This window comes from Stegostoma tigrinum, unplaced genomic scaffold, assembly GCF_030684315.1.
Source record: "Stegostoma tigrinum isolate sSteTig4 unplaced genomic scaffold, sSteTig4.hap1 scaffold_68, whole genome shotgun sequence".
Taxonomy (NCBI): domain Eukaryota; kingdom Metazoa; phylum Chordata; class Chondrichthyes; order Orectolobiformes; family Stegostomatidae; genus Stegostoma; species Stegostoma tigrinum.
Window position 1 is genome coordinate 2,085,569 of NW_026728622.1, and position 13,023 is coordinate 2,098,591.

A 13,023-nucleotide genomic window follows, 5' to 3' on the forward strand; every position below is an offset into this window, starting at 1 on the left:
TGTTTATTCCAGTTCCCTCTCCCCATCCCCCTCTCTGATGAAGGGTCTAGGCCCGAAACGTCAGCTTTTGTGCTCCTGAGATGCTGCTTGGCCTGCTGTGTTCATCCAGCCTCACATTTTATTATCTTGGAATTCTCCAGCATCTGCAGTTCCCATTATCTCAGCTCTCTCTCCCCTTCCCCACCCCGGATTATTGCAAATAAAAAGGACAACACAAAATTCTCCTTGCTGTCCTCCCCCGAGAGCCTGGTGGCTGCACTAAGTACACAGCGGCGATGCCATGGTTCTTCCGTCCGTCCTGACTCCCATCGCGTTTCGCAGCCGCTGCCTCACGCTTTCTCTCTCTCTCCACAAGAGCTGAGATCTGCTTTCAATGCTCCTACCCTGCCGCATGGCGGAGGAAGATTGTACAGGAGCCAAATCATCACATCCCTCTCATACCAAATAGGACAGAACCTGGGCCAAGGCAGGTTTATTTCTGGAAGCGCTCTTAAAGGAAACCCCTACCAAAAAGTGCGTGTTGGGGGTGGGGTGGGAAAGGGGTGGAACTAATCCTTTTAAAATCTCTGGTTTGTAACCATTTTCTGAAAATAACACCGCTTTGCTTTCTAACATCCCGCTAATCCTTCCCACCATTGCAACATCTGTATTTATTGGTCGATAGACAAGAATTGAACAGGTGAAACTGCACATTTAAACATTATGCTCGTCACAATATTAACTGATGGAAATGGATGCTGTAACTTCAACTTGGCCGGGACTGTTCCAAACTCTCTATCATCCTGGATTAAGAACTGCAAGGTGATGCAGCGTTGGTACCTGGTCCCTTTTCACTGGGGGTTGCCAACCTGCTGTCTCAGGAGTCAGCATAACATTTGGCGATTGCAATTTTACGCTGCAAATAGCGCCAATTTGAAAATAATACCGGCGTCTCCGGAAGTGAATTAAACTTGGACAAGAAGCAAATGCGGCTTCCATCAATCATTCCACCCGCCACCACAGCCCTCTCCCACTTCTTACGCCCCTTCAATTATACTTAACACACAAATACAGCTCAATTCCGATTAGCACGTCTCGTTATTTTTTCACTCCCTTCCCCGCCATGTTAACCAGTTATCATTGAGCACCCTGGCTGGTTCCTTATCTGGTCAATCCATAATTGTACATCCCATCTATGGTCTGGGATCAAGCTAGTTATTTGGGAATTATCTCCACACCTGTCTGAAAGGCAGTGTCTTGTTCTCCCTGGGTTATTTTTAATCTGGAAGCAATGCTAATGATGCTGTCTGACTTGGGGCCATGCTTGTCATCAAGATTTGTATGTGCACTCTGCGCAGGGTGGCAATTAACTCGGAAATGTTTTCACCTAGCGGCTGAATGGCTCTAAGTGTCTGCACCCCTCTCATGTGCGTAAATTATCACCGACATGTAAATCTCTGATGGTTCTAATTTGGGATACCACATTATCAATGAGTTATTTTCCGTGTCTTAAGATCCAATAACGTCAGTATCCACTTGCCCACATCATTTGGATGCTTGAGATAGTCGCAGGTAACAGAGAAGGTTGAAAAGGACAAAGATGCTGTTGTGCTGTGCATGGGCTATCCAAAAGCATTTTGTACAATTTTTGAAGAAAATCTCAGAATGAAAGGGATCCAAAATTGTCTGAGGGATGAGAAAGAGAGTGTAATATAACAAAGTGTGTAGGTGGATGAACACAGCAGGCCAAGCAGCATCTCAGGAGCACCAAAGCTGACGTCAGCTGCTGTGTTCCTGAGATGCTGCTCAGCCTGCTGTGTTCATCCAGCTACACACTTTGTTATCCTGGATTCTCCAGCATCTGCAGTTCCCATTATCTCTGATCACAAGAAAGAGAGTGTGATGGGTGTTTTTCTGATTGAGAGGATGTTTGTTGTGGAGTTCCCCTGAGGCTGGTATTGAGACCCTTGCTTTCCTGATACGGACATAAATGATCTAGGCTTGGGTGTGCAGGGGACAACATTGTACTGTGCAGATGACACAAAACTCCAATGTACTGCGACCTGTTATGAGACATAGAGTCATAGAAATGTACAGCACAGTCGTTGGTCCATTTCATGGGCGCCATTAGACTTTCATTCCTGGGTGTTGTTTTTAAATTGAAATTGGATTCAAACATGCGTCATGGTGAAAGTTGATTCTGATTACCTGAATCTCCGGATTACTAGTCCAGTGATGTTGTCACAACGCCTCCATTTATGAGAATGATTCTCAGGGATGAGAAACTCAGTTATGAGGATTTTTTCAAGGTACTGGGACTGCTTTCCTTGGAAACTTGATAGAAACTTTCCAAAAACATGAGTGCTCAGGAGAAAGCAGATGGGAATAAAATGCTTCAGAGATAGTAGGAACTGCAGATGCTGGGGAATCTGAGATAACAAGGTGCTGAGCTGGATGAACGCAGCAGGCCCAGCTGCATCAGAGGAGCAGGAAGGCTGACATTTCAGGCCTAGACCCTTCTTCATTTTTCTGAAGAAAGTTCAGAAAGCTCTTCATCCAGTTCTACACCTTGTTATCTAGGAATAAAATGTTCCCACTCCTAAAATGAATCTAGAACCAGAGGGCACAGTTTCAAAGATGCTAACAAAAGAAGCTAATGGCCAGTGAGAAAAAATACTTTATTCAACCAGTGAGTGATCTGGGCCTGGAATCCACTGCCCGGAAATGTGGTGGTGGCAGATTAAGCGAAGGCACGCAAGAGGGATGGTTACTTAAACAGAAAAAAAAATACATGCAGGGTTTTTGGAAAAAGGTAGAAGATTGGCCTTAAATTAGAGTGCTCAGAGAGCTTGGCAAGTATGATGGGCTGAATGTCTTCCTTCTGCGTTGTAGCAATTCTGCGTTTCTGCCAGGTTCACTCTTCTGTTGTGGGCAGTGATGGATGGCATTTTTGCAGGCAATCACGTAGGTGCTGGATTTTGTACATGACGGGTAGAATTTAACACCCCTCTCTTTATGCGGGGTTTGAGCTGGAGAGTGTAAGTACGGACCTGACTGTCTTTCAAGTTTTACCCTGATGCAGTCTCGATTGGGAAGGCTGGTAAATGGTCTTTACTCCCCTGAGTGGGCAATTAATAACTTAGGCTGAACAGATATCACACAGAAAGTTTGAGAAGTAAAACTCTTAATTATAGAATCCCTACAGTGTACAATCAGACCCTTTGACCCAACATTGACCTTTGCAGCATTCCACCCACACCCATTCCACTATAACCCACCTAACCCACACATACCTGGACACTCTGGGAAACTTAGCATGGCCAAGCCATCTAACCTGCACATCTTTGGACTGTGGGAGGAAACTGGAGCACCCAGAGGAAACCCATGCAGACATATACAGAATGTGCAAACTCCACACAGACAGTCACCTGAGGTTGGAATTGAACCTGGGTCCCTGGAGCTGTGAGGCAGCAGTGCTAACCGTTGATCCGCCATGCCATATTAGTAGCGATGGCAAACAGATAGCACCTGACTACCTTTTCTTACAACCTCCTGATTCCCTGGCCAGAAAACCTCTCCCACGACCCCAATTTGTTCATGACTCACTAATAGCATTGGATTAATTGCAGTACCAGCATCAGCCACCCTTCCTGGTGGCACCACCTGCAATGGCGAGACACTAGTCTCTGTTTGGCCAGCATCTCTCAGTGAGTGGGGTTTTAGCCACAGACTGCCCCCGAATGGTAAGTGCTCGGTTGGCACTTCATTCACTGGAACTTTCCTGACACGGTAACCTGGGGTTTCTGTCAGTTCTCCAAGTGCTAGGTATAATCCCTGTCATCTGATTCACATTCTGATGGAAGTATGCGTAATGCTGCTTGGATGCTAATGGTATATGTTTTGACCTCAGTATTCCAGTTACAATCCTCTCTTAATCCAGTGCAGTGAGGATAGAGATATCACCAACTACTTACAGGTTAGATGCAAGTGGATTTCCGCTGACTCTTGTAAAAGTGTTTCGTGGTTTTCAGAGCTGTTTAAGCCAGCTGAAATCTCTCAGGAATGGGGAAGCATTCCCTGACTGTGAGGATACTGCACAAGTCAACAACAGGGCTACAGTAGTGGCTATCCCCTCAGACAAGCATGACTGAGAGAATGGACAGAAATCACACAGAGCAGGACAGGTGACTGGAATAAGGTGAATGATGAAGGAGACAACGATTCTCAGTGGGATACCTGAATCTCCAGAGTCTGAATGGAGCCATTTTTCCCGTCGTGAAGAACTGTGCGTGAGCTTTCACCTTAGTACAGACATCCTCACTGGAATTGATCACTTCTGAAACTGTAACTACAACCTCCAAGCAGGGTCACAAGGTCATGGCCAGAGGATGGGAAGATTCCAGGCTGGCCCAAAGATTACTTGCAAAATTTTCCAGCTTGTCATTTTTCCTGTTCCCGTAAGGACCTGTAATGGGAATCAAAATTACATGAAAATCAAGTACATTTCAGTTTTCCTTGTCAGAGAGCAGCAGGATACTGAACAGAAGACTTTGTAATAATTCTTCAATATTCTGCCCTGCCATCCTCATTTGAACAACTTGAAGTAATGAGGAGGTGACAAGAGCCTTTGTTTGATGACGTGGTCCATATGGGAGTGTGTATTACACACTCAGAGGGGCTGCATAAAGTACCACAGGAAATGTAATGGTGCAGACCACTGGAGTAGTTCAATGTTGCTTCTGCTGCCTGGAGCACTCTGGGGCAGTCCTGCAGTACAGAGAAGGGCCGGTGTCGTCATGATTCTTGATAGTCTCCAACCTTGGCATCATGAGGGTACGCTGTCGCTGCCAGTGATCGGGCACCAGCTGAGAAAGAGGAGGAGTTGGAAGCAGTGACGAGGTAACCATTGCAGCTTTTTTGTTGCCAGACTTTCTGTGATCCACTCGACCAACTGTAATACAGGTAAATGTAAGCTCAAATTCCACTAACAAGGCTGAACCTTCCCTCTCCTTGGCTGTTGACTACCACTGCACCACTTGTCTACAAACAACAGTAAATGCCATCACAATATCGATATTTCAAAACAATAATAATGTTGAACAATCTATGCCATAATGCATGCAAATATCAACTGCCCTCATTTATTTCCTTCATACCAGTATTACAGGTGCCTTTTTCTTGCTTAATGCTCCCACAGAGTGCGATCCCTGTGACTGTGGCACTGCAGGTGAAAGCTGATGATTTTTATTGTGTTTATCCTGAGTAACTCGAGCTCCAGAAGGGCCCACCCACGACTGTACCACAACAGCTTCTGCTTTTTCTGGAGCAGAGATACCAATCATGACTCAGTCTGTAACTGTTCCCATCAGGTTGGCCACAACTCAGTGCTGGAGTGGATGGGTTCCAAACACTGCGCCAGATTGAAGCCAGAGTCTTTCATGCTCCGTGACATTAATGGCAGGCTTTCTAACCTGCCAATGCACCAATCCTTCTTCTGTCGGCCACCCCATCCCCATTGCAGTTCTCATCTGAATCCCCTGTAGCTGAAATGGAGTGTGACTTCATCCTCTGGTGAACTGGCACCAATTCCTTGAGACCTCACTGCAGGTCACTCATGCTCAGTGTACGAAATGAGGAATAACTGGTTGAGGGACAGAGTGGTTGAGGAAAGAAATTCCAGTGTTAGTACCTTGGCAGCTCACAGCAATGCCACCTGTGAGCTAACTACAACTGGAAATGTTCAGGAATGAGTTAGTGTAATACTGTAGATAGCTCTGAAAACTAGGAGACTGGAGGGGATTACAGAGATTAGGGGAGGGATTCAAGACCGTGGAGGGATTTGAAACCGAAACTAGAGTTTATTAATTAATATTAAAATTGAGGATTTGCTGAACTTGGAATTGATGCAGGTCAAGGGGCACAGGATGTGCTATGAACGGTTAACATAAACAGCAGAAGACCCTGATTTTATCGAGAATAGAAAGCGGGAGGTGCGCAGGGTGCATTGGAATAATTAAGTGCAAAGGGACCAATAGCAAGAAAGTCTGTTTCAGCAACAAATAAACTGGGATTGGAACAAAGTAAGATGTTACAACAGCATTCGTTTGATCGTTCTTTGTGAAAGGGGTGGGGAGCGGTTGTGAGGAAAGAAGGGGTGAGGGCAGGACATTTCCATAATTCTTCTTTCTTTCAATTAGAGTTTCTTTATTTAGTTTTACTGTCTTCTGTCCCTGTAGAGTGCACTGGGTTAATGGCAGGAAATGTACAAGGAGAAGTCCCCTCAGTGACAGCCAACTGTGTGAGAGCTATTAAAAGAGGAATTACTAAATAATGTTTACTAAATCTGGAGAACTATGATTTTGTTTACTAATGAGATTTATCAGCTCTGGTTTCTTTCAGTTGACAGCAAGAGGTTTGTTGATGAATCTCTAACATTCACAGCTTTGACTTTCAACCAACTTTCCACAAGGGGTGGGGGGGGTGGGGTTCGTGAATGGAAGGAGCTGCCAACAGATGTGGTCGAGGCAGATAAAATTGCTGTATTTAAAAGACATTTGGACAGGTACACAATTAGGAAAGGTTTAGACGGATACCAAACACAGGCAAATGGGACCGGTTAAGTTTGGGACACCTGATCAGTACAGATGATTGGGACTGAAGGTCCTCATTCTGTGCTGTATGACTCTATGAATCTATGATTGAAGAGCTAACTAGGTGTGTGCATGAGGGCAATGCATTTGATACAGTCTACTTGGGCATCAGCAAAGCTTTTGACAAGATCCCCCATTTGAAGACTGTTAGAACAGGAAACAGTCCATGGGATCCGAGGACACATGTGCACAGGAAATCATAACTCATGTAATTTGATTGAGTTTTTTAAAGTAGTAATCAAGAGCATTGACGAAGGCAGAAAGATGGACGCATACGGGCTTCAGTAAGGCGTTCAAGGTGGTTCCTCACGGTACTCCAAGAGGGAAGTTAAATCACACGGAGCACAGGGAGAGCTAGCCATAGAACATAGAACATTACAGCACAGTACAGGCCCTTCGGCCCTCGATCTTGTGCCGACCTGTCATGCCGATCTCAAGCCCATCTAACCTGCACTATTCCATGTACGCCCATATGCTTATCCAATGGCGACTTAAATATACCTAAAGTTGGCAAATCTACGACCGTTGCAGGCAAAGCGTTCCATTCCCTTACTACTCTCTGAGTAAACAAACTACCTCTGACATCTGTCCTATATCTTTCACCCCTCAATTTAAAGCTATGCCCCCTCGTGTTCGCCGTCACCATCCGAGGAAAAAGGCTCTCCCTATCCACCCTATCTAGCCCTCTGATTATTTTATATGTCTCAATTAAGTCACCTCTCAACCTTCTTCTCTCGAATGAAAACAGCCTCAAGTCCCTCAGCCATTCATTCTAAGACCTTCCCTCTATACCAGGCAACATCCTAGTAAATCTCCTCTGCACCCTTTTCAAAGCTTCTACATCCTTCTTATAATGCGGTGACCAGAACTGTACGCAATACTCCAAGTGCGGCCGCACCAGAGTTTTGTACAGCTTCACCATAACCTCTTGGTTCCGGAACTCGATCCCTCTATTAATCAAAGCTAAAACACTGTATGCCTTCTTAACAGCCCTGTCACCCTGGGTGGCAACTTTCAAGGATCTGTGTTCATGGACACCAAGATCTCTCTGCTCATCTATACTACTAAGCATCTTACCATTAGCCCTGTACTTTGCCTTCTGGTTACTCCTACCAAAGTGCATCACCTCACACTTGTCTGCATTAAACTCCATTTGTCACCTCTCAGACCAGCTCTGCAGCTTATCTATGTCCCTCTGCAACCAATCCTTTGTCACTATCCACAACTCCACCGATCTTAGTGTCGTCTGCAAATTTACTAACCCATCCTTCTACGCCCTCATCCAGGTCATTTATAAAAATGACAAACAGCAGTGGACCCAACACCCACCCCTGCGGTACACCACCAGTAACTGGTCTCCAGGATGAACGTTTCCCATCAACTACCACCCTCTGTCTTCTTTCAGCAAGCTAATTTCCGATCCAAACTGCTGTATCTCCCACAATTCCATTCCTCTGCATTTTGTACAATAGTCTGTTATGGGGAACCCTATCGAACGCCTTGCTGAAATCCATATACTCCACATCAACCGGTTTACTCTCATCTATCTGTTTGGTCACCTTCTCAAAGAACTCAATAAGGTTTGTGAAGCACGACCTTCCCTTCACAAAACCGTGCTGACTATCCCGAATCAATTTATTCTTTTCTAGATGATTGTAAATCCTATCCCTCAGAACCTTTTTCAACACTTTACCGACAACTGAGGTAAGGCTCACTGGCCGATAATTACCAGGGTTGTCTCTACTCCCCTTCTTGAACAGGGGAACCACAATTGCTATCCTCCAGTCATCTGGCACTATTCCTGTAGACAATGATGAGTTAAAGATCAATGCCAAAGGCTCGGCAATCTCCTCCCTGGATTCTCAGAGGATCCGAGGATAAATCCCATCCGGCCCAGGGGACATAGCTATCTTCACCCTCTGTAGGATTTCAAAAACCTCTTCCTTGTGAACCTCAATCCCACTTAGTCCAGTAGCCTGTATGTCTGTATTCTCCTCGACAACATTGTGGTTTTTTAGAGTGAATACTGTTGAAAAATATTCATTTAGCGCTTCCCCTATCTCATCTGACTCCACACACAACTTACCACTACTATCCTTGATTGGGCCTCATCTTACTTTTGTCATTCTTTAATTCCTTAAATACCGAGAGAAAGCCTGAGGGTTTACCCTGATCCTATCCGCCAACAACTTCTCATGTCTCCTCCTGGATCTTCTGAGCTCTCTCTTTCGGTCTTTCCTGGCTACCTTGTAACCCTCAATCACCCTAACTGAGCCTTCACATCTGAAAGTAACAGAAGCATTCTTCTTCCTCTTGACCAGAGATTCCACTTCCTTCGTAAACCACGGCTCCCGCACCCTACAGCTTACTCCCTGCCTGACAGGTACATACTTACCTAGGACACACAGGAGCTTTCCCTTGAATAAGCTCCACATTTCTATTGTGCCCATCCACTGCAGTTTCCTTCCCCATCCTATGCTCCCTAAATCTTGCATAATCTCTTCGTAATTGCCTTTCTGCCAGCTATAACTCTTGCACAGTGGTGTACACCTATCCCTTTCCATCACTGAAGTAAACATAACAGAATTGTGATCGCTATCACCAAGGTGATCAACGACTTTGAAATCTAACACCTGGCCAGGATCATCACCCAGTACTGATGTGGTCACTGCACCCCAATTCCATCAGTCACTGCTTCCCATTTCACTCAGTCACTGCATCTCCTTCACCATAGTCACTGCATTCCATTTCCATCAGTCACTGTTTCCCGTATCTCACAGGCGCTGCATTCAATTTCCCACACTCACTGCATCCCATTTCCCATAGTCACAGCATCTCCTTTCCCTCAGTCTCTGCATCGCATTTCACTCAGTCAATGCTTCCCATGTCCCACAGTCACTGCATCCCATTTCTCTCTCTCACTGCATCTCATTTCACTCAGTCACTGCATCCCATTTCCCTCAGTCACTGCATCTCATTTCACTCAGGCACAGTATCCCATTTCCCTCACTCACTGGACCCCAAGTCCGCTTGGGCACTGCATCCCCATGAACTCAGTCACTCCTTCCCAGTACCTCAGTCACTGCATCCCATTTCCATCAGGTGCTGCATCACATTTCCATCAGACACTACAGCTCATGTCACTCTGTCACTGCATCCCATTTCCCTCAGTCACTGCATCTCCTTCACCACAGTCACTGCATCCCATTTCACGCAGTCACTGCATCACATTTCACTCAGTCACTGCATCGTATTTTACTCAGTCACTGCATCGTATTTTACTCAGTCACTGCATCCCATTTCACTCAATCACTGCGTCTCCTTCACCACAGTCACTGCGTCCAATTTCCATCAGTCACTGTTTCCCGTATCTCACAGACGCTGCATTCAATTTCACACCCTCACTGCATCCCATTTCCCATTGTCACAGCATCACCTTTCCCTCAGTCTTTGCATTGCAATTCACTCAGTGATTGCATCCCATTTCCCTCAGTCACTGCATCCCATTTCCGTCAGTCACTGCATTCCATTTCACTCAGCCACTGCATCCCATTTCACTCGGTGACTGCATCACAGTTTTCTCAGTGACTGAATCACAGTACACTCAGTGAGTGCATCATATTTCACTCAGTGATGGAATCACATTTCACTGAGTCACTGCGTCCCATTTCAGGCAGTCACTGCATCCCATTTCAGGCAGTCACTGCATCCCATTACCCTCAGTCACTGCATCCCATTAACTTCAGTCGCAGGATCCCATTTCAAACAGACACTGCATCCCATTTCCATCAGGCACTGCAGGTCATGTCACTCTGTCACTGCATTCAATTTCCATCAGTCCCTGCATCCCATTACACTCATTAACTGCATCTCATTTCACTCAGTCACTGCATCCCATTCCATTCAGTCACTGCATCCCGTTTCACTCAGTCAGTGCATCACATTTCACTCAGGCACTGTATCCCATTTCCCTAAGTCACTGCACCGCAAGCCCACTCGGGCACTTCATCCCTATTAATTCAGTCATTCCTTCCCAGTACCTGAGTCACTGCATCGCATTTCACTCAGCCACTGCATCCCAGTTAACACAGTCACCGCATCCCAGTTCACACAGCCACTGCATCCCATTTCAAACAGTCACTGCATCTTATTTCACTCATTCAATGCTTCACATTCCACTCAGTCACCGCTTCCCATTTCCCACAGTCACTGCATCTCCTTTCCTCAGTCACTTCCTCCCATTTCACTCAGTCACTGCAGGCCATTTCCCTCAGTCACTGCATCCCATTACCATCAGTCACTACATCCCATTACCCTCAGTCACTGCATCACAGTACGCTCAGTCACAGCATCTCATTTCACTCAGTCACTGCATCCCATTTCACTCAGTCACTGCAACCTATTTCACTCAGTCACTGCATCCCATTTCGTTCAGTCACTGCATCCAATTTCCGTCAGTCACTCCATCCCATTTCCCTCAGTCGCAGCATCCCATTTTCCACAGACACTGCATTTACTTTCCCTAAGTCACTGCATCTCATTTCCACCAGTCACTGCATCCCATTTCACTCCCCACTGCATCCCATTTCACTCAGCCACTGCATCCCATTTCACTCAGCCACTGCATCCCAGTTCACATAGTCACCGCATCCCAGTTCACACAGCCACTGCATCCCATTTCACTCAATGCTTCACTTTACACTCAGTCAGGGCATCCCATTTCCATCTGTCACTGCGTCCCATTTCCTCAGTCACTGCATCTCCTTTCCACAGTCACGGCAATCCAATTTCACTCAGTCACTGCATCCCATTGCCCGCCGCCACTGCATCCCATTGTCCTCAGTCACAGCATCCCATTGTCCTCATTCACTGCATCCCATTGTCCTCATTCACTGCATCCGATTCCCCTTAGTCACTGCATCCATTTTCACTCAGTCACTGCATCCCATTTCACTCAGACACTGCATCCCATTTCACTCAGACACTGCATCCCATTTCACTCAGACACTGCATCCCATTTCACTCAGACACTGCATCCCATTTCACTCAGACACTGCATCCCATTTCACTCAGACACTGCATCTGATTTCCATCAGTCACTGCATCCCATTTCCCTCAGTCATTGCATCCAATTTCCCACATTCACTGCATCTCCTATCCCTCATTCACTGCATCCCATTAACCACAGTCACTGCATCGCGTTGCCCTCAGTCACTGCATCACATTACCCTCAGTCAGAGCATCCCATTTCTCACATTCACTGCATCTCCTTTCCCTCAGTCAATGCGTCACATTCCACTGAGTCACTGCATCCCATTACCCTGAGTCACAGTATGCCATTTCCCACAGTCACTGCATATCCTTTCCCTCAGTCAATGCATCCAATTTCCATCAGTCAATGCGTCCCATTTCACACAGCCACTGAATCCCATTTCCCTCATTCACTGCATCCCATTTCCATTAGACACTGCATCCCATTTATCTCAGTCACTGAATCCCATTTCCCTCAGTCACTGCATCCCATTCCCCACAATCACTGAATCCCATTTCCCTCATTCACTGCATCCCATTTCCATCAGTCACTGCATCCCATTTATCTCAGTCACTGCATCTCATTCCCCACAGTCGCTGCACCCCATTCCCCACAGTCACTGCATCCCATTCCCCACAGACACATTCACTTTAGTCGCAGCATCCCATTTAAAACAGACAATGCATCTCCTTTCCCTCAGTCACTGCATCCCTATTCACACAGCCACTGCATCCCAGTTCACACAGCCACTGCATCCCATTTCACACAGCCACTGCATCCCATTTCACTCAATGCTTCACCTTACACTCAGGCAGGGCATCCCATTTCCATCCGTCACGGCAATCCCATTTCACTCAGTCACTGCATCCCATTTCACTCAGTCACTGCATCTCCTTACCATCAGTCACTGCGTCCCATTTCACACAGTCACTGCATCCCATTTCCCAGTCACTGCATCCCATTGTCCTCATTCACTGCAGCCGATTCCCCTCAGTCACTGCATCCCATTTCACTCAGTCATTGCATCACATTACCCTCAGTCACTGCATCCCATTACCTTCAGTCGCAGGATCCCATTTCCCTCAGTCACTGCATCCCATTTCCCTCAGTCACTGCATCCCATTTCCCTCAGTCACTGCATCTCATTTCCACAGTCACGGCAATCCCATTTCACTCAGTCACTGCATCCCATTTCACTCAGTCACTGCATCCCATTCCCCTCAGTCACTGCATCCCATTACCCTCAGTCACTGCATCCCATTACCCTCAGTCACTGCATCCCATTACCCTCAGACACTGCATCCCATTTCCCTCAGACACTGCATCTGATTTCAATCAGTCACTGCATCCCATTTCCCTCAG

General features: G+C 46.3%; 1 long non-coding RNA gene across 3 annotated transcripts in view; it reads right to left on the reverse strand.

Annotated features, from left to right (window-relative positions):
- Positions 1-2,649: 2,649 nt before the first annotated feature.
- Positions 2,650-13,023, reverse strand: part of LOC132209156 (uncharacterized) — a 72,263-nt gene continuing 61,889 nt past the window's right edge. For 2 of the 3 annotated variants that reach the window (XR_009445248.1, XR_009445250.1), the window contains exon 4: positions 2,650-4,444. This is a non-coding gene — a long non-coding RNA (uncharacterized LOC132209156). Of the gene's footprint in view, positions 4,931-13,023 lie in introns of all 3 variants that reach the window. The other variant, XR_009445249.1, reaches the window with a different exon arrangement.